Below are 23,852 nucleotides of genomic sequence, written 5' to 3' on the forward strand. Positions count from 1 at the left end.
ATGCTGAAGTAGGTTTCTGATGGCTCACTCCTCCACCATTATGCTCAACTGTATCTGTGTCCCGGGAAAACAGATACCGTTGAAGCCAGGACATACCCCTGACCTCCAAGACAACAGGACTTCTCCCGAAATTCGGGTCTGTTCCCTGGATATGGGATGATTGGGAGGAATGTATTTAGTGTACATGGATAATTCTAACAGGAAGGACTCGTATCTTGTGAAAGTTTTGAGAATAATTAGGAACTTTCCCCTCTGGAGGATGATTGCTGCACGTTGATTCTCCCTAAGAATCTGTCAGTGATAAAGTGGGTTTCCAGGGAGATCAAAAATGTTCCAGTAGTAAAGGAGTGAAAAATCATCATGGACAAAGCAGCCAATAAAGCCCCTGACACCCCCCCTCCACTGGACAAAGAGCTGGGGTCACGAGGCGGTGACCCTTATACTTTGGCTTGGTATGTCAGGGATGGTCTGTAATCCATACTACACTACATATGCTTTACATGTGAGAAGGGGTATACATAATAAAAACAAGTACAGTAATCTTAACAATGCAAGTCACAACTTAGTAAAGGAAGAGAGAGGACCCTGCCCGCGAGGGCTCACATTCTACAAGGGATGGGTGAGGATACAGTAGGCGATTGGTGGTTACTGCAGGTTGTAGGCTTGTCGGAAGAGGTGGGTCTTCAGGTTCTTTTTGAAGGTTTCGATGGTAGGAGAGAGTTTGATGTGTTGGGGTAGAGAGTTCCAGAGTAGGGGGGATTCACGCTAGAAATCTTGTATGGGATTGTGGGAAGAGGAGATAAGAGGGAGTCGAGAAGGAGATCTTGTGAGGATTGGAGGTTGCGTGCAGGAAAGTACCGGGAGACGAGGTCACAGATGTATGGAGGAGACAGGTTGTGGATGGCTTTGTACGTCATGGTTAGGGTTTTGTACTGGAGTCTCTGGGTAATGGGGAGCCAGTGAAGGGATTGACAGAGGGAAGAGGCTGGGGAATAGCGAAGGGGACAGGTGGATTAGTCGGGCAGCAGAGTTTAGAATAGATTGGAGCACAGAGCGTGAGGTTACATGCGGGAGATGATGAGGGCATGGACTAGGGTTTTTGCAGATTGTTGGTTGAAGAATGTGCAGATGTGGGAAATATTTTTGAGTTGAAAACGGCAGGAAGTGGAAAGAGCTTGGATATGTGGTTTGAAGGCGAGATCAGTGTCAAGGATTACCCTGAAGCAGCGAGCTTGTGGGACAAGAAGGAGTGAGCAGCCATTGACATTGATGGATAAGTCTGGTGGAGGGGTAGAGTGAGATGGGGGAAAGATGATGAATTCTGTTTTGTCCATGTTCAGTTTTAGAAAGCGAGCAGAAAAGAAAGATTAAATAGCAGACAGACATTGTGGGATATGTGGCCCCCAGACTGTAGGTTGTGCACCTGCTATGCTGCAGTTCACACTTATCTATAATTTGTGTAGTAGATTAAGTGATTTTCTAGTCAGTGGGCCATGCCTTCCTGCAAGACAAATCTGGTGATCTGACCCCTGCAGGCTATAACATCAGAGCCTGCTATTAATTACTCCTCCTAGTTCTCCGACAACTCGCAGATACTTCATGCATAAACAAGAACTTGTCCTTTCCATGTATGTTCTAATGGTAATTTAAGGAAAAAGTGTGAGTGACATGGGGGAAAGATGATGAATTCTGTTTTGTCCATATTAAGTTTTAGAAATTTAGCAGAGAAAAAGGATGAAATAGTGGACAGACATTGAGGGATTCTGGTTAGTAGGGAGGTGATATCGAGTCCAGGGACGTAGATCTGTGTCATCAGCATAGAGGTGATATATATAATTTAAAGATTTATAATAAATGAGACCCATACAGAAGGTGAATCACAATAGTCTAAAAGTACAAATGGTTGTGTTGCCCATAGCAACCAATCACAGCTCAGATTTAATTTTCTAAACTGCTCTTATATCTGATCTGTCTGCCTTATTAGTGTAGACAGAGGTAGAGAAATCATATTTGCTCCTTAGAGAAGAAGTCCATGTGTTAGGGCCAGGGTGGGGAATGTTTTTTTTTGCCAACGGCCATTTGGATATTTATACCGCCCTTCGGGGGCCGTCACACGCTAACTCCGCCCACAAAGTACGCCAGACGCTGGTGCAGCGCCCCAGAGACCTGGTCGTTGCAGTATGACGCTCTGCCGCTAAGGGGAGTGATGGTACGTCTGATGGCACTAAAGGAGTTCTTCTGACCAGGTATCACCAGCACACACTACACTTCACACTCCGGCCACTAGGGGGAGAAAAAGGCTTTATTTATTGGGCCACTCCTCACACTGGTAAAACTAGGGGTTGGATAGGAAGTTAGTCAGAAGCTGACTGGGTTAGATTCAGGCAACATCCCGTGGCAGGGGGTGTTGCAGGGAGAAGATTCAGGGGGGTCCCTGTCAGGCGTGGGAACCTGGCAGGTACCAGAATAGAACGTTACGGAACCGCGCCTGCACACCCCACGGCGGTATCCTAAGAAAGAGACAGCGAAGGATATTGTGGAACAGTGAGAAACTAGATCAAGCACAAAGGAGAGTCAGTAGGAGTCGTGCCCGGAGAACGGCAACATCCTACTGAGGAGCGTAGCCGGTGGCCGGAACACCGAGGAAGTAACTGACTTCAGGCCTTACTTCAAACTCCGCAGGACAGTTAATTATAGGTTGGCTGTCTACCTTAAAATTTCCTACGCAGACATAGGGGGCAACACGTGGAGAGGGGCATCTCTAGGGTCCCGGAAGAGCTCCGAGCCTTCCGGGTGCGTCCTAGCCATAACATACCTGGGGGACGAGAAACTAGAAACATCTGGAACAAAAGAGAAAGAATTAGAAAGAACTAGAAAGAACGAACGAACAAGAACAGAAGTTGTGAGGACTATTCCGAATGCTCAGCAGGGTAGCACTACAACACACAGGTGCTATTGGTAGGCAACGATTTCCACCTGTAAAGGGAACTCTGGATGTGCCTTCGGACCGGCCGGTCTCAGACAGCCCTGTTAACTGTGCTCTGGATTGCGGATCCTGAAATCTTCAGTAAAGAGGTAAAGAGACTGCAACCTTGTGTCCTCGTTATTGTCTGCACCTCACACCATCACATCTACATTACTGGGAAGCCCTGGGGATATACTTTACCTGTGGGAAGGTATACCATCTAGCTGCCATTCCATCACCCCAGCGGACCCCAAGCAGCGTCGGTCATCCTGACCGAACACCACAGGTGGCGTCACGAAACCTTGACAGACTGTACCACCTTTCATTGGACGCCCCTTAGCAGGGTCACGGACCGGGTCCAGCCACCATGACAACCCCAGAACTGAGACCTGTGGCCCTGTGTCCGGGGGCGCTCCACTGGCACTGGTGGTGGACGTAATCTGTCATTGCGCATGAACAGTAGTGAACACTGTGTGCATATTCTCACAGAGTAAGAAGAAATGAAAGGGCCGGCAGCCGGCAAAATACAGCTGCAGCAATCACTGCAGCCCTGATAAAAGGTCATCAAGGGCGGTAAACAGCCAGAGGGCCTGAGGCTGTCCACCCCTGCGTTAGGGTCTTGAAAAAATAGATAAATGATGGATAGATAATAGATGATAGATAGATAATAGATGATAGCTAGATAATAGATGATAGATAGATATGCAGGGTCCTGGTCGTTGGAGTAATATCATTCTCCTCTAGGTGGGAGTGATGTTACGTTTGGAGGCAATAAAGGAGATCTCTTTACCAGGTAAAACCAACACACAACACAATTCACACTCCAGTCCACCAGGGGGAGCAATGCTCCTATTTATTAGGGCACTCTTCACAATTAGGTAAAACTGGTGGTCTGGAAAGGAAGTTAGACAGAAGCTGGCTGGGCTTCTCCCAGTTAGTTGCTATCTGAGCTCCGCTCAGGTAGTTGGTCCCTGACAGGGGTGGGATTCTGTCAGAGGCCTAGACAGAAGGCCACCGAGCTGCGCCTGTGCCACGTGCAGCAGCTTTCTAAGAAAGAGACATTGAAAAAGAACTGTATTGTAGAGAATGAGAAGAAGTCATAGCAAAAGGAGAGGAGACCAGAAGGAGTTCTGCCCTACACAGGCTGCCTCCTTCTGAGGCACAGGATCTGGTAGCCGGAACACCGAGGGAGCAACAGTCCTTTATGCCTTGCTCCAGAGACCGTCAGGACAGCTAATTCCACGTTACCTGCCCGCCCTATACCCAGGAGGCAAGGTGGCACCACTTAAAGGCTGGGGCATGATAGAGTCCCTGGAAAACGCCTCACGCCACCGGTCATACGGGTTTGTCCTATCCATCTGGAGGACAGAGAGAGACACAACATCTAGAACATCTACAATAGTTGTGAGGACCTTATGAGAGGCTCAGCAGTAAGGTACTACAACACCCAGGCGCTTGAGGAAGGCTACTGATTTCTACCTGGACAAGGGGACTCTGGATTTGCCTCCAAACCGGCCGGACTCTGCCTGCCCTGTGATCTGGTGCCCTGGACTGTGGATGCTGAAGCCTTCAGTAAAGGTAAAGAGACTGCAACCTTGTGTCCTCGTTCTTCACTGCGCCACTCACCATCCACCATCTACACACTGGGAAGCCCTGGAGACATAGTTCACCTGTGGGAAGGTATACCATCTAGCTGCCATTACCCCAGCGGACCCCTAAGCCACGTCGGTCACCCTGACCGAATACCACAGGTGGCGTCACGAACATTTCCCCTGTAAAGACCTTTCCCTTTTACAACGGACCTCCTGAGGGCCACAGACCGGGTCAGCCACCGTGACATCCCCTTGAGAACCGATAGATGATAGATAGATTGATGATAGATATAAATATAGATAGATATAGATAGATGATAAATAGATCAATGGATACCAGATGTAATACTAAGGCTTGGTGCACATGAACGTATTTTTTGTCATCCGAGAAAATCAGATCAACTATGCAAATGGTTACAGTGTGATCTGATTTTCTCAGATGAGAAGATGGAGAGAAAAAAGTCTCCATCTTCTCCATCGTGTCAGTGCGCAGAAATCGTACTGCACTCATAAGTCATCCGAGTACGTTCTGATGTTTCCCACCCACACAGTGACTTACATGGCCGAGTGCGCTCTGAATATCAGATCAATCTGGGGAATGCTGCGACTGTTTCCTAGGACAGTCATTGTGCGAGAAAAAAAAAAAATCGCACATGTGCACAACCCCATAGAATAACATTGGTCCGGGTGCGATCTGATGTTTTGCCGGACCGCACTTGGACAGTAATTACGCTCGTGTGCACCTGGCCTATGAGAGTCTGCGGTAGCAGAGCTGCGGTTGTTGTGTGGTGGAACACAGTAGGATATTATTGGGGCAATCACTGATATTAGATCAGCATTAGCGCTGTAGCAGAGCGGAGGATGTCGTCTCAGTGTTACACGACACATTCAGCTCTGCTACATCTGGGTCCCTCAGGCACAGCGCAGCTTCAGGTTTCACACCAGACATTATTTTGTGTTTGTCCTCAGTTGGAACATTTCTTTGTCCACTTACATTAATAGCAGAGGACCCATGATTAACCCCTCAGGGGCCAGTGTGTGGGCTCCTGCACAGCTACTAAACTCAGATTACAGCTCCCAGCCATGAGCTCACTGGTTAGGATGGGAGTCTGCTGGGGGCTGGGAGAGGAGGGGACAGGGAGGGAGTTCAAAAAGTGTGCTGGAAAGTTAGAGACTTCAGAGGAAACCTCCATAACACAACCAGGGACCCTCATCACCCCAGCACTGAGCAGAGGCAGGATCTGTGGGGGCTGCTGAGGACTTGTGAGTGTGCACTCAGCCTATGGGGTGGAGGGAGAGAGTAGTGGCCCTACCAGAGCCCAGGACAGCCTGCAAGGTCCATTACAGGAGAGGCTCTGCAGGGTTACATTGTTGTCTATGGGGGAGAGATGCTCTGCAGGGTTACATTGTTGTCTATGGGGAGAGATGCTCTGCAGATGTTACATTGTTGTCTATGGGGGAGAGATGCTCTGCAGATGTTACATTGTTGTCTATGGGGGAGAGATGCTCTGCAGGGTTACATTGTTGTCTATGGGGGAGAGATGCTCTGCAGGGTTACATCGTTGTCTATGGGGAGAGATGCTCTGCAGATGTTACATTGTTGTCTATGGGGGAGAGATGCTCTGCAGATGTTACATTGTTGTCTATGGGGGAGAGATGCTCTGCAGGGTTACATTGTTGTCTATGGGGGAGAGATGCTCTGCAGGGTTACATCGTTGTCTATGGGGAGAGATGCTCTGCAGATGTTACATTGTTGTCTATGGGGGAGAGATGCTCTGCAGATGTTACATTGTTGTCTATGGGGGAGAGATGCTCTGCAGATGTTACATTGTTATCTATGGGGGAGAGATGCTCTGCAGGTGTTACATTGTTGTCTATGGGGGAGAGATACTCTGCAGGGTTACAGTGTTGTCTATGGGGGAGAGATACTCTGCAGGGTTACATTGTTGTCTATGGGGGAGAGATGCTCTGCAGATGTTACATTGTTATCTATGGGGGAGAGATGCTCTGCAGATGTTACATTGTTATCTATGGGGAGAGATGCTCTGCAGATGTTACATTGTTTTCTATGGGGGAGAGATGCTCTGCAGATGTTACATTGTTATCTATGGGGGAGAGATGCTCTGCAGATGTTACATTGTTATCTATGGGGAGAGATGCTCTGCAGATGTTACATTGTTATCTATGGGGGAGAGATGCTCTGCAGATGTTACATTGTTATCTATGGGGAGAGATGCTCTGCAGATGTTACATTGTTTTCTATGGGGGAGAGATGCTCTGCAGATGTTACATTGTTATCTATGGGGGAGAGATGCTCTGCATATGTTACATTGTTATCTATGGGGGAGAGATGCTCTGCAGTGTTACATTGTTATCTATGGGGAGAGATGCTCTGCAGCTGTTACATTGTTATCTATGGGGTAGATATGCTCTGCAGATGTTACATTGTTATCTATGGGGTGAGGTGCTCTGCGGATGCTACATTGTTATCTGTGGGGGAGAGATGATCTGCGGATGTTACATTGTTATCTATGGGGGAGAGATGCTCTGCAGCTGTTACATTGTTATCTATGGGGAGAGAGGCTCTGCAGATGTTACATTGTTATCTATGGGGGAGAGATGCTCTGCAGATGTTACATTGTTATCTATGGGGAGAGAGGATCTGCAGTGTTACATTGTTACCTATGGGGGAGAGATGCTCTGCAGATGTTTTATGGACATGGTGAGATACACTGTTATACATGGGTGGAGAGATGTTCTGCAGATTTTATATGGCCAATTGAGATACATTGTTATCTATGGGTGGAGAGATGCTCTGCAGATGTTATATAGGCATGTGAGATACACTGTTATATATGGGGAAGAAATGCTCTGCAGATGTTATATGACATGGTGAGATACACTGTTATATATGGGGTAGAGATGCTCTGCAGATGTTATATGGGCACGCTGAGATGCAATGTCATATGGGTGGAGAGATGCTCTGCAGATGTTGTATAGACTTTTGAGATACACTGTTATAAATGGAGGAGAGATGCTCTGCAGATTTTATTTGGACATGTGATATACACTGTTATTATATGAGTGAAGAGATGCTCTGCAGATATCACATTGACAGTGATAAACACTGTTATACATTATATGGGTGGAGAGATGCTCTGCGGATGTTAAATGGACATGGTGAGATACACTGTTATACATGGGTGGAGTGAAGCTCTGCAGCGGTCACATTGTCATGATGAGATGCAATGTTATATATGGGTGCAGAGATGCTCTGCAGATGTGATATGGACATGCTGAGATAAACTGTTATTATTATATGAGTGAAGAGATGCTCTGCAGATATCACATTGACACAGTGATATACACTGTTATACATTATATGGGTGGAGAGATGCTCTGCAGGTGTCATGGAGGCATGTACTCGGGGAGTGACATCCAGCTATGACAGATAAGTGATGCTCCTTGCTCTATTTGTACGTGACTTGTCTGAAGTGATGCTCTGCAGAAGTAATATAGTTTGTGATGAGTAAAGTCACTTGCACAAGGGCGATGATCTACAGCTGTGGTGAATGACATGTAGACGTCGCTTTAGTAGGGTAATGCTCTGCAGCAGGTATATAGTTTATGGCGAGCAATGCTCTGCAGCGGGTATATATAGTTTATGGCGAGTAATGCTCTGCAGCAGGTATATAGTTTATGGCGAGTAATGCTCTGCAGCGTGTATATAGTTTATGGCGAGTAATGCTCTGCAGCAGGTATATAGTTTATGGCGAGTAATGCTCTGCAGCGTGTATATAGTTTATGGCGAGTAATGCTCTGCAGCAGGTATATAGTTTATGGCGAGTAATGCTCTGCAGTGTGTATATAGTTTATGGCGAGTAATGCTCTGCAGCAGGTATATAGTATATGGCGAGTAATGCTCTGCAGCAGGTATATAGTTTGTGGTGAGTAATGCTCTGCAGCAGGTATATAGTTTATGGTGAGTAATGCTCTGCAGTAGGTATATAGTTTATGGCGAGTAATGCTCTGCAGCAGGTATATAGTTTATGGCGAGTAATGCTCTGCAGCAGGTATATAGTTTATGGCGAGTAATGCTCTGCAGCAGGTATATAGTTTATGGCGAGTAATGCTCTGCAGCAGGTATATACAGTCATGGCCAAAAGTATTGACACCCCTGCAATTCTGTCAGATAATACTCAGTTTCTTCCTGAAAATGATTTCAAACACAAATTCTTTGGTATTATTATCTTCATATAATTTGTCTTAAATGAAAAAACACAAAAGAGAATGAAGTAAAAAGCAAAACATTGATCATTTCACACAAAATTCCAAAAATGGGCCAGACAAAAGTATTTGCACCCTCAGCCTAATACTTGGTTGCACAACCTTTAGCCAAAATAACTGCGACCAACCACTTCCGGTAACCATCAATGAGTTTCTTACAAAGCTCTGCTGGAATTTTAGACCATTCTTCTTTGGCAAACTGCTCCAGGTCCCTGATATTTGAAGGGTGCCTTCTCCAAACTGCCATTTTTAGATCTCTCCACGGGTGTTCTATGGGATTCAGGTCTGGACTCATTGCTGGCCACCTTAGAAGTCTCCAGTGCTTTCTCTCAAACCATTTTCTAGTGCTTTTTGAAGTGTGTTTTGGGTCATTGTCCTGCTGGAAGACCCATGACCTCTGAGGGAGACCCAGCTTTCTCACACTGGACCCTACATTATGCTGCAAAATTTGTTGGTAGTCTTCAGACTTCATAATGCCATGCACACGGTCAAGCAGTCCAGTGCCAGAGGCAGCAAAGCAACCCCAAAACATCAGGGAACCTCCACCATGTTTGACTGTAGGGACCGTGTTCTTTTCTTTGAATGCCTCTTTTTTTCTCCTATAAACTCTATGTTGATGCCTTTGCCCAAAAAGCTCTACTTTTGTCTCATCTGACCAGAGAACATTCTACCAAAACGTTTTAGGCTTTTTCAGGTAAGTTTTGGCAAACTCCAGCCTGGCTTTTTTATGTCTCGGGGTAAGAAGTGGGGTCTTCCTGGGTCTCCTATCATACAATCCCTTTTCATTCAGACGCCGACGGATAGTACGGGTTGACACTGTTGTACCCTCGGACTGCAGGGCAGCTTGAACTTGTTTGGATGTTAGTCGAGGTTCTTTATCCAACATCCGCACAATCTTGCGTTGAAATCTCTTGTCAATTTCTCATTTCCGTCCACATCTAGGGAGGTTAGCCACAGTGCCATGGGCTTTAAACTTCTTGATGACACTGCGCACGGTAGACACAGGAACATTCAGGTCTTTGGAGATGGACTTGTAGCCTTGAGATTGCTCATGCTTCCTCACAATTTGGTTTCTCAAGTCCTCAGACAGTTCTTTGGTCTTCTTTCTTTTCTCCATGCTCAATGTGGTACACACAAGGACATAGGACAGAGGTTGAGTCAACTTTAATCCATGTCAACTGGCTGCAAGTGTGATTTAGTTATTGCCAACACCTGTTAGGTGCCACAGGTAAGTTACAGGTGCTGGTAATTACACAAATTAGAGAAGCATCACATGATTTTTCGAACAGTGCCAATACTTTTGTCCACCCCCTTTTTTACATTTCGTGTGGAATTATAGCCAGTTTGGCTTTAGGACAATTCTTTTTGTATTTTTTCATTTAAGACAAATTAAATGAAGATAATAATACCAAAGAATATGTGATTGCAATCATTTTCAGGAAGAAACTGAGTATTATCTGACAGAATTGCAGGGGTGTCAATACTTTTGGCCACAACTGTAGTTTATGGCGAGTAATGCTCTGCAGCAGGTATATAATTTATGGCGAGTAATGCTCTGCAGCAGGTATATAGTTTATGGCGAGTAATGCTCTGCAGCAGGTATATAATTTATGGCGAGTAATGCTCTGCAGCAGGTATATAGTTTATGGCGAGTAATACTCTGCAGAGGGTATATAGTTTACGGTGAGTAATGCTCTGCAGCGGGTATATAGTTTATGGCGAGTAATGCTCTGCAGCAGGTATATAGTTTATGGCGAGTAATGCTCTGCAGCGGGTATATAGTTTATGGCGAGTAATGCTCTGCAGCAGGTATATAGTTTATGGCGAGTAATACTCTGCAGCGGGTATATAGTTTATGGTGAGTAATGCTCTGCAGAGGGTATATAGTTTACGGTGAGTAATGCTCTGCAGCAGGTATATACAGTTTATGGCGAGTAATGCTCTGCAGCAGGTATATAGTTTATGGCGAGTAATGCTCTGCAGCACGTATATAGTTTATGGAGAGTAATGCTCTGCAGCAGGTATATAGTTTATGGCGAGTAATGCTCTGCAGCGGGTATATAGTTTATGGTGAGTAATGCTCTGCAGCAGGTATATACAGTTTATGGCGAGTAATGCTCTGCAGCAGGTATATACAGTTTATGGCGAGTAATGCTCTGCAGCAGGTATACAGTTTATTGCGAGTGATGCTCTGCAGCGGGTATATAGTTTATGGCGAGTAATGCTCTGCAGCAGGTATATAGTTTATGGCGAGTAATGCTCTGCAGCAGGTATATAGTTTATGGCGAGTAATGCTCTGCAGCAGGTATATAGTTTATGGCGAGTAATGCTCTGCAGCAGGTATATAGTTTATGGTGAGTAATGCTCTGCAGCAGGTATATACAGTTTATGGCGAGTAATGCTCTGCAGCAGGTATACAGTTTATTGCGAGTGATGCTCTGCAGCGGGTATATAGTTTATGGCGAGTAATGCTCTGCAGCAGGTATATAGTTTATGGTGAGTAATGCTCTGCAGCAGGTATATAGTTTATGGCGAGTAATGCTCTGCAGCAGGTATATAGTTTATGGCGAGTAATGCTCTGCAGCAGGTATATAGTTTATGGCGAGTAATGCTCTGCAGCAGGTATATACAGTTTATGGCGAGTAATGCACTGCAGCAGGTATATAGTTTATGGCGAGTAATGCTCTGCAGCAGGTATATAGTTTATGGCGAGTAATGCTCTGCAGCAGGTATATACAGTTTATGGCGAGTAATGCACTGCAGCAGGTATATAGTTTATGGCGAGTAATGCTCTGCAGCAGGTATATAGTTTATGGCGAGTAATGCTCTGCAGCAGGTATATACAGTTTATGGCGAGTAATGCACTGCAGCAGGTATATAGTTTATGGCGAGTAATGCTCTGCAGCAGGTATATAGTTTATGGCGAGTAATGCTCTGCAGCAGGTATATAGTTTATGGCGAGTAATGCTCTGCAGCAGGTATATAGTTTATGGCGAGTAATGCTCTGCAGCGGGTATATAGTTTATGGTGAGTAATGCTCTGCAGCAGGTATATAGTTTATGGCGAGTAATGCTCTGCAGAGGGCGCATTGTTTGTGGGAAGCCAGCAGTATTTGTCACTTGTATTAGGTGATGCTCTGCTTATGAACAGGAGAACATGTGGCTTCTTATAAATGTGTATGACACGTTACTGGAGTAATGCTCTGCAGTGACCATGATTTGATGCTCTGCGGGGGTTACCCAGGTCATTGTCAGTGGCGTCTGTGTGTCACTTGAACTGAGCAATAAGCTGCAGCGATTGCAGATCTGTGAAGTGTATATATGTATATCACGTGTATGGAGTGACGCTCTGCAGCTGTTATACATGATATAAGAAATGAAGTGTACGTGCCACTTCTTGTTTGGAGCGATGCTCTGCAGAAGTGATGCAGCTTATGGTGAGCGTTGCCACTTTTAAGTGATGTTTACCTAATGATCTTCCCACAACATTGATGCTCTGCAGATGTTGCTGTCTTTTGATGAGTGATGCTCTGCAGAGGGCTCCCACAGATTCTCCTCTGAGGATGAAGCTGATCATAACAATCCTCATAAGAAATGTTCTTCATAATCAAAGATTTAAATTCTTCAGATTCCCCTGAGGTCACAGTCAGGGTCTCGGACTCGGTGTAAGGATAGTAAATATCCTGCCTGTGTCCCTCAAGGTGTATGGCACCTTATGGTATATAGCACCTTATAATATATGGCACCTTATGGTATATAGCACCTTATGGTATATAGCACCTTATAGTATATGGCACCTTATGGTATATAGCACCTTATAGTATATGGCACCTTATGGTATGTGGCACCTTATGGTATATAGCACCTTATAATATATGGCACCTTATGGTATATAGCACCTTATAGTATATGGCACCTTATGGTATATAGCACCTTATAGTATATGGCACCTTATGGTATATAGCACCTTATAGTATGTGGCACCTTATGGTATATAGCACCTTATAGTATATGGCACCTTATGGTATATAGCACCTTATGGTATATAGCACCTTATAGTATATGGCACCTTATGGTATATAGCACCTTATAATATATGGCACCTTATGGTATATAGCACCTTATGGTATATAGCACCTTATAGTATATGGCACCTTATGGTATATAGCACCTTATAGTATATGGCACCTTATGGTATATAGCACCTTATAGTATATGGCACCTTATGGTATATAGCACCTTATAGTATATGGCACCTTATGGTATATAGCACCTTATAGTATATGGCACCTTATGGTATATAGCACCTTATAGTATATGGCACCTTATGGTATATAGCACCTTATAGTATATGGCACCTTATGGTATATAGCACCTTATAGTATATGGCACCTTATGGTATATAGCACCTTATAGTATATGGCACCTTATGGTATATAGCACCTTATAGTATATGGCACCTTATGGTATATAGCACCTTATAGTATATGGCACCTTATGGTATATAGCACCTTATAGTATATGGCACCTTATGGTATATAGCACCTTATAGTATATGGCACCTTATGTTATATAGCACCTTATAGTATATGGCACCTTATAGTATATGGCACCTTATGGTATATAGCACCTTATAGTATATGGCACCTTATGGTATATAGCACCTTATAATATATAGCACCTTATAGTATATGGCACCTTATGGTATATAGCACCTTATAGTATATGGCACCTTATGGTATATAGCACCTTATAGTATATGGCACCTTATGTTATATAGCACCTTATAGTATATGGCACCTTATGGTATATAGCACCTTATAGTATATGGCACCTTATGGTATATAGCACCTTATAGTATATGGCACCTTATGGTATATAGCACCTTATAGTATATGGCACCTTATGGTATATAGCACCTTATAGTATATGGCACCTTATGGTATATAGCACCTTATAGTATATGGCACCTTATGGTATATAGCACCTTATAGTATATGGCACCTTATGGTATATAGCACCTTATAGTATATGGCACCTTATGGTATATAGCACCTTATAGTATATGGCACCTTATGGTATATAGCACCTTATAGTATATGGCACCTTATGGTATATAGCACCTTATAGTATATGGCACCTTATGGTATATAGCACCTTATAGTATATGGCACCTTATGGTATATAGCACCTTATAGTATATGGCACCTTATGTTATATAGCACCTTATAGTATATGGCACCTTATAGTATATGGCACCTTATGGTATATAGCACCTTATAGTATATGGCACCTTATGGTATATAGCACCTTATAATATATAGCACCTTATAGTATATGGCACCTTATGGTATATAGCACCTTATAGTATATGGCACCTTATGGTATATAGCACCTTATAGTATATGGCACCTTATGTTATATAGCACCTTATAGTATATGGCACCTTATGGTATATAGCACCTTATAGTATATGGCACCTTATGGTATATAGCACCTTATAGTATATGGCACCTTATGTTATATAGCACCTTATAGTATATGGCACCTTATGGTATATAGTACCTTATAGTATATGGCACCTTATGTTATATAGCACCTTATAGTATATGGCACCTTATGGTATATAGCACCTTATAGTATATGGTACCTTATGGTATATAGTACCTTATAGTATATGGCACCTTATGGTATATAGCACCTTATAGTATATGGTACCTTATGGTATATAGTACCTTATGGTATATGGCACCTTATTGTATATGGCACCTTATTGTATATGGCACCGTATTGTATATGGCACCGTATTGTATATGGCACCTTATAGTATATGGCACCTTATGGTATATGACACCTTACAGCATATGATACCTTATAGTATATGGCACCTTATTGTATATGGCACCTTATAGCATATGGAACCTTATAGTATATAGCACCTTATAGCCTCTCCTGCTGCACTTTCGTATGGTGGCTTCCACCTTTCTCACACCCCCCGCCCCAGCAGCAAACATGGCAGAGGAGTTGGTTTTCTCCTGTCAGATACCTGCTCCTTCACCCCAATCCCACTGCCACCCTCTGTAACCCTCCCTTCCTTTGAGGTGCACTCTGCGCATCTACTCCCCCTCCAACCTCCAACTGGCTGTCATCTACCGCCCCCCAGGGCCAGCCACCACCATCTTTGACCACTTCACCACCTGGCTACTTCATTTCCTTTCCGCGGACATCCCTACTATCATCATGGGCGACTTCAACATCCCCATTGACACTTCCCTCTCAGCTGCCACTAAACTTCTATCTCTAACTTCCTCCTTCGGCCTCTCTCAATGGTCTTCTACAGCCACTCACAAAGATGGCCACACACTGGACCTCTGCTCTCTATCTAACCTCTCTAACTCACCTCTTCCTCTCTCTGACCACAACCTTCTCACATTCTCTTCCCTCTCCACTCCATGTCTACAATTCCCACCCCACAAACTTTCACACCCTTGCAGAAATCTTAAACACCTTGACCTACATTCATTCTCTGAATTCCTCCTCCCTCTCACAGATATAAGTTCCTTACACAATGCGGATGACGCTGCAGCTCTATATAACAACACAATAGCTGTAGCTTTGGAATCTGCTGCCCCACTCACACATACCAAAGCTCACAAAATCAACAGACAACCCTGGCACACCAGCCTGACCAAAGAACTGAGGCGAGCTTCCAGGGCTGCTGAGCGCAGATGGAAAAGATCCCACTCCAACGAGCACTTCATCGCATTCAAACAGTCCCTCACTACTTTCAAGACCACACTCGCCACAGCTAAACAAACCTACTTCTCATCTCTCATATCCTCCCCGTCTCACAACCCTAAACAGTTATTCAACACCTTCAACTCTCTCCTCCGTCCCCCAGCACCTCCTCCCTCCCCACTCATCTCAGCTGAAGACTTTGCCTCATTTTTCAAGCAGAAGATTGATAACATCAGAGACCGTTTTGGTCAACAACCCCCGGAGCCCTTCCTCCCGACTTCCCAGCCCTCCACCTCCAAAACCAACTTCTCCACCATTACAGAAGATCGACTCTCCACTCTACTCTCAAGATCACATCTCACCACCTGTGCACTTGACCCGATCCCATCCCACTTCATCCCAAACCTCACCACAGTCTTCATCCCAACCCTATCCCATCTCTACAACCTATCACTAACAACTGGTGTTTTCCCCTCAAGCTTTAAACATGCCTCCATCACACCTATCCTCAAAAAGCCCTCTCTTGACCCATCCTCTGTATCTAGCTATCGCCCTATATCACTTCTCCCCTATGCCTCCAAGCTACTGGAACAACACGTCTACCTTGAACTGTCCTCCCATCTCTCTTCTTGCTCCCTCTTCGACCGCTTACAATCTGGCTTCCGGTCACACCACTCCACTAAAACTGCCCTAACTAAGGTCACCAATGACCTCTTAATCGCCAAGAGCAAGCAACACTACTCTGTCCTCCTCCTCCTGGACCTGTCGGCTGCCTTTGACACAGTGGACCATTCCCTATTATTACAGACCCTCTCATCCCTTGGCATCACAGACTTGGCCCTATCCTGGATCTCATCATACCTAACAGACTGGACATTCAGCGCCTCCCACTCACACACCACCTCCTCACCTCGCCCCCTATCTAGTATATAGCAGCCACGTAGTATATAGCAGCCACGTAGTATATAACACAGCCCACGTAATATATAGCACAGCTCATGTAATATATAGCACAGCCCACACAGTATATAACACAGGCCACGTAGTAAATAACACAGGCCATGCAGTATACAACACTGCCCATGTAGTATATAGCAGCCAGGCAGTATATAACACAGCCCACGTATTATATAGCACAGGCCACGCAGTATATGACACAGCCCACACAGTATATAACACAGCCCACGCAGTATATAACACAGCCCATGTAGTATGTAACACAGCCCACGTAGTATATAGCACAGCCCACGTAGTATATAACACAGCCCACGCAGTATATAACACAGCCCACGCAGTATATAACACAGCCCACATAGTATATGGCAGTGTGAGCACCATATCCCTGTTAAAAAAAAAATTAAAATAAATTTTTTTTATATACTCACCCTCCGTCGTCCACCGAAGCTGTGCCGATGCGCGCGATGCCGGCGGCAGCATCGCGCGCATCGGTGGACGGCGGAAGGTGAGAATAGCACAATTTTTATTTTTTTTATTATTTTTAACATTATATCTTTTTACTATTGATGCTGCAAAGGCAGCATCAATAGTAAAAAGTTGGTCCGGGATGGGGCGACACACTGGCGCTGACTGGAGGGGAGTAGGGAGGGGGAACTGACTGGAGGAGAGTAGCGAGGGTCCAATTCGCGGCCGGATTAAGCCTGTCGCTGATTGGTCACGGCCTCTCGGCCACGACAAATCAGCGACGCGGGATTTCCGTCACAGACAGACAAACAGACAGACAGACAGCCGGAAGTACCACTTAGACGATTATATAGATAGATAGCACCTTACAGTATATGGCACCTTATTGTATATGGCTCCTTATAGTATATGGTACCTTTTTCGCATATAGCATCTTATTGTATATGGTACTTTATAGCACATGGACCCTGTTAGTGTATGGCACCTTATGGTACAGTTAGGGCCAGAAATATTTGGACAGTGACACAATTTTCGCGAGTTGGGCTCTGCATGCCACCACATTGGATTTGAAATGAAACCTCTACAACAGAATTCAAGTGCAGATTGTAACGTTTAATTTGAAGGGTTGAACAAAAATATCTGATAGAAAATGTAGGAATTGTACACATTTCTTTACAAACACTCCACATTTTAGGAGGTCAAAAGTAATTGGACAAATAAACATAACCCAAACAAAATATTTTTATTTTCAATATTTTGTTGCAAATCCTTTGGAGGCAATCACTGCCTTAAGTCTGGAACCCATGGACATCACCAAACGCTGGGTTTCCTCCTTCTTAATGCTTTGCCAGGCCTTTACAGCCGCAGCCTTCAGGTCTTGCTTGTTTGTGGGTCTTTCCGTCTTAAGTCTGGATTTGAGCAAGTGAAATGCATGCTCAATTGGGTTTAGATCTGGAGATTGACTTGGCCATTGCAGAATGTTCCACTTTTTGGCACTCATGAACTCCTGGGTAGCTTTGGCTGTATGCTTGGGGTCATTGTCCATCTGTACTATGAAGCGTCGTCCAATCAACTTTGCAGCATTTGGCTGAATCTGGGCTGAAAGTATATCCCGGTACACTTCAGAATTCATCCGGCTACTCTTGTCTGCTCTTATGTCATCAATAAACACAAGTGACCCAGTGCCATTGAAAGCCATGCATGCCCATGCCATCACGTTGCCTCCACCATGTTTTACAGAGGATGTGGTGTGCCTTGGATCATGTGCCGTTCCCTTTCTTCTCCAAACTTTTTTCTTCCCATCATTCTGGTACAGGTTGATCTTTGTCTCATCTGTCCATAGAATACTTTTCCAGAACTGAGCTGGCTTCTTGAGGTGTTTTTCTGCAAATTTAACTCTGGCCTGTCTATTTTTGGTATTGATGAATGGTTTGCATCTAGATGTGAACCCTTTGTATTTACTGTCATGGAGTCTTCTCTTTACTGTTGACTTAGAGACAGATACACCTACTTCACTGAGAGTGTTCTGGACTTCAGTTGATGTTGTGAACGGGTTCTTCTTCACCAAATTAAGTATGCGGCGATCATCCACCACTGTTGTCATCCGTGGACGCCCAGGCCTTTTTGAGTTCCCAAGCTCACCAGTCAATTCCTTTTGTCTCAGAATGTACCCAACTGTTGATTTTGCTACTCCAAGCATGTCTGCTATCTCTCTGATGGATTTTTTTCTTTTTTTTCAGCCTCAGGATGTTCTGCTTCACCTCAATTGAGAGTTCCTTTGACCGCATGTTGTCTGCTCACAGCAACAGCTTCCAAATGCAAAAACCACACACCTGGAATCCACCCCTGACCTTTTAACTACTTCATTGATTTCAGGTTAACGAGGGAGACGCCTTCAGAGTTAATTGCAGCCCTTAGAGTCCACTGTCCAATTACTTTTGGTCCCTTGAAAAAGAGGACGCTATGCATTACAGAGCTATGATTCCTAAACCCTTTCTCCGATTTGGATGTGGAAACTATCATATTGCAGCTGGGAGTGTGCACTTTCAGCCCATATTATATATATAATTGTATTTCTGAACATGTTTTTGTAAACAGCTAAAATAACAAAACTTGTGTCACTGTCCAAATATTTCTGGCCCTAACTGTATATGGTATTTTATAGTATATGGCACCTTATGTTATATGGCAACTTATAGTATATGGCACCTTATGTTATATGGCAACTTATAGTATATGGCACCTTATGGTATATAGTACCTTATAGCATATGGCACCTTATGGTATATGGCTCCTTATAGTATATGGTACCTTTTAGCATATGGCGCCTTATTGTATATGGTACCTTATAGCATATGGTACTTTATAGCACATCGACCCTGTTAGTATATGGCACCTTATGGTATATGGCATCTTATAGCATATGGCACCTTATGTTATATGGCAACTTATAGTATATGTTACCTTATAGCATATGGCACCTTTTGGTATATGGCACATTTTAGTATACCGTACCTTTTGGTATATGACACCTCATTATACTGATCCATGGATAGCACTAAGTTGTTCAGCAGCATCACAGCACTCCTGGTTTACTTGTTCCCATTCATATGTCCCCCCCACCCCAGCTACACACTGTGCTGCTGACTCTGCTGCTTTACCAATTAGGGGTCCTTCCTGCCTGTGATGGATATTCCTGCCGTCTGCTCCCCTCTGCATTAACCCCAGCAGTGCAGATTAAATAAATCTGACCGAGTACTATGAAGATATTTTGTTAAATTAATAAAATGCTGCCTTTGTCTGCACATGGTGATTCAAGTATAAAGTCCAAAGTACTGGTCATATAAGAGGGTGGTGGCCCACCAGAGGATTCTCCTGTTCTCCTGTGGGCCAGTCCAAGCCTGCTCTAGGCCATACCTATCCTGTATTAGTCAGTGCTCGAGAATGATCTTTTTAGGGAAGACTTGTTGGAAGATGTTTTCTTTACCATAGTTAGTGATATTTGATAAACTCTGAAAGCTTCACAGAAATATTTTGTTTGTAATGTGACTGCTTCATTGGAAACCACTCAGAAGATGTTCGTGGTTCATGATCTCATGTATGATTTCCTAGATAAAATCAGGGATATAAGGATTATGGATTATGGAAATTAACATTTTAGCATCGTTTGACGTCACTTCATTGTATACGTCAATTGAACATGACAAGGGTCTTACAGGCTGTCAGGGTGGCATTATCGGGCTCGAACATGGCCCCGGATTGTGCACAGCTGGTCCTCACACTGCTTGAGTTCATCCTCAAGAGGAATTATTTTGGAATATAGGCTGAACTGGATGGACAAATGTCTTTTTTCGGCCTTACTAACTATGTTACTATGTTACTATGTTACTTGCAGTTAAGGGGTATCGCCATAGGGTTCAATGTGGCCCCCACATACGCTAACATCTATATGGAGTCCCCCAAGGCTCTGATCTAGGACCCCTACTCTTCTCAATCTATACACTTGGCCAAGGACAACTCATAAAGTCACATGGATTTCAGTACCACCTTTATGCTGATGACAGATCTACCTTTCTGGCCCAGACGTCACTGCTCTTCTGTCCAGAATCCCGGAGTGTCTATCAGACATATCCTCCTTCTTCTCCTCTCGCTTATTCAAACTCAATGTGGACAAATCTGAACTTATCATCTTTCCTCCATCTCATAGATCTTCCTTAACTGACCTATCTATCGCAATTAACGACATCACGCTCTCCCCCATACCGGAAGTCCGCTGCCTCGGAGTAACCCTTGACTCTGCCCTGTCCTTCAAACCACACATCCAAACTCTTTCCACCTCCTGTCGCCTCCAGCTCAAAAATATCTCCAGAATCCGTCCTTTCCTCAACCGTCAGTCTATGCTTGTGCATGCCCTCATCATCTCCCGCCTGAACTACTACAACACTCTTTTCTGTGGCATCCCTGCTAACACCCTTGCACCTCTCCAGTCCATTCTTAACTCTGCTGCCCGACTAATTATTCTCTCTCCTCGCTAATACTCCACTTCCCCCCTCTGCAAATCTCTTCACTAGCTCCTATTCCCTCAGCGTATCCAGTTCAAATTAGTAATGCTAACCTACAAAGCCATCCATAACCTGTCTCCTCCATATATCTCTGAACTAATCTACTGATATCTTCCCTCACGTAATCTCCGGTCCTCCCAAAATCTCCTTCTCTCCTCCACACTTATTTGCTCCTCACCCAACCGCCTCCAAGACTTCTCCCAAATATCCCCCATCCTCTGGAATTCTTTGCCCCAACACGTCTGAATATCAACCACATTCGGATCCTTCAGACAGAACCTGAAAACCCACCTCTTCAGGAAAGCCTACAACCTGCAATGACCCTGCTCCCTCCTCACCACTACCGGAGCTACTGTCTCACCAACACCGGAGCTCCTGCAACCCTCAACCTACTGTCTCCTTCCCCACAATCCTGTAGAATGTAAGCCCGTGAGGTCAGGGTCCTCGTCCCTCTGTATCAGTCTGTAATTGTTAATTTGCTGTAAGTGACATCTGTAATTTGTATGTAACCCCTTTTCATGTACAGCACCCTGGAATCAATGGTGCTACAGTTAGGTCCATATATATTTGGACAGAGACAACATTTTTCTAATTTTGGTTATAGACATTACCACAATGAATTTTAAACAAAACAATTCAGATGCAGTTGAAGTTCAGACTTTCAGCTTTCATTTGAGGGTATCCACATTAAAATTGGATGAAGGGATTAGGAGTTTCAGCTCCTTAACACGTGCCATCCTGTTTTTAAAGGGACCAAAAGTAATTGGACAATTGACTCCAAGGCTATTTCATGGACACGTGTGGGCAATCCCTTCGTTATTTCATTCTCAATTAAGCAGATAAAAGGTTTGGAGTTGATTTGAGGTGTGGTGCTTGCATTTGGAAGGTTTTGCTGTGAAGTAAACATGAGGTCAAAGGAGCTCTCCATGCAGGTGAAACAAGCCATCCTTAAGCTGCGAAAACAGAAAAAACCCATCCGAGAATTTGCTACAATATTAGGAATGGCAAAATCTACAGTTTAATACATACTGAGAAAGAAAGAAAGCACTGGGGAACTCATCAATGCAAAAAGACCTGGGCGCCCACAGAAGACAACAGTGGTGGATGATCGCAGAATAATCTCCATGGTGAAGAGAAACCCCCTCACAACAGCCAACCAAGTGAACAACACTCTCCAGGGGGTCGGCGTATCAATATCCAAATCTACCATAAAGAGAAGACTGCATGAAAGTAAATACAGAGGGTTCACTGAACGGTGCAAGCCACTCATAAGCATCAAGAATAAAAAGGCTAGACTGGACTTTGCTAAAAAACATCTAAAAAAGCCAGCACAGTTCTGGAAGAACATTCTTTGGACAGGTGAAACCAAGATCAACCTCTACCAGAATGATGGAAAGAGAAAAGTATGGCGAAGGCGTGGTACAGCTCATGATCCAAAGCATACCACATCATCTGTAAAACACGGCGGAGGCAGTGTGATGGCTTGGGCATGCATGGCTGCCAGTGGCACTGGGTCACTAGTGTTTATTGATGATGTGACACAGGACAGAAGCAGCCGAATGAATTCTGAGGTATTCAGAGCCATACTGTGTGCTCAGATCCAGCCAAATGCAGCCAAACTGATTGGTCGTCGTTTCATACTACAGATGGACAATGACCCAAAACATAAAGCCAAAGCAACCCAGGAGTTTATTAAAGCAAAGAAGTGCAATATTCTTGATTGGCCAAGTCAGTCACCTGATCTCCACCCAATTGAGCATGCATTTCATTTGTTAAAGACTAAACTTCAGACAGAAAAGCCCACAAACAAACAGCAACTGAAAACCACCGCAGTGAAGGCCTGGCAGAGCGTCAAAAATGAGGAAACACAGCGTCTGGTGATGTCCTTGTGTTCAAGATTTCAGGCAGTCATTGCCAACAAAGGGTTTTCAACCAAGTACTAAAAATGAACATTTTATTTAAAATTATTGAATCTGTCCAATTACTTTTGGTCCCTTTAAAAACAGGGTGGCACATGTTAAGGAGCTGAAACTCCTAAACCCTTCATTCAATTTTAATGTGGATACCCTCAAATGAAAGCTGAAAGTCTGAACTTCAACTGCATCTGAATTGTTTTGTTTAAAATTCATTGTGGTGATGTCTATAACCAAAATTAGAAAAATGTTGTCTCTGTCCAAATATATATGGACCTAACTGTATATATATAAATAATATTAATATGGCGGTATTGGAGGACTTGTATCTGTATAGTTCCAACTTCTGCCACCATGTCTGAGCCCGGTGGCGCTACATAGACAACTTTTTTGTTATATGGGAAGGGGGATCAGATAATCTTCTTAAGTTTCAGACGGAACTTAATTGTGTATATCCTGAGTTGCAATTTACTTTAACCTACTCTATGGACCAAGTTCAATTTTTAGATACCATGGTGTATAAAAATGGTAACATCTTGGGTACTGATTTGTTTGTAAACGAGACTGATAGGAATAGTTTGCTCCATTTTGATAGCAATCATCCACGTGAGATGATTAATTCCCTTCCAAGGAGTCAAATGATCCGTGTATGAAGGATTGTGTCTTGTGAGGAGAAACTTAATTTGAGGCTAGAGGAAATGTGCAATAAGTTTATCTCAAGAAGTTATTCTAGTGATAAAGTGGTGCAATATAAAAGCAGGGCAATGGAATTGATGCGGGCAGAAATACAAAAGAAAAAAGTAAGGCTATTAACTAACGGATTCTGTTTGTTTCTACCTATGGTCCAGCTAGTAGATGGATTGGAGGTATCCTTA

At 44.0% G+C, this 23,852-nt stretch overlaps 1 protein-coding gene across 1 annotated transcript in view; it reads left to right on the forward strand.

The window, feature by feature from the left end:
* Positions 1-5,707: 5,707 nt before the first annotated feature.
* LOXL2 (lysyl oxidase like 2) overlaps positions 5,708-23,852 on the forward strand; it is an 80,808-nt gene continuing 62,663 nt past the window's right edge. The window contains exon 1 of the mRNA XM_069766668.1: positions 5,708-5,820. The gene's annotated coding sequence lies outside the window, so the exon portion shown is untranslated. The remainder of the gene's footprint in view (positions 5,821-23,852) is intronic.

Source organism: Ranitomeya imitator, chromosome 4, assembly GCF_032444005.1.
Source record: "Ranitomeya imitator isolate aRanImi1 chromosome 4, aRanImi1.pri, whole genome shotgun sequence".
Classification (NCBI taxonomy): domain Eukaryota; kingdom Metazoa; phylum Chordata; class Amphibia; order Anura; family Dendrobatidae; genus Ranitomeya; species Ranitomeya imitator.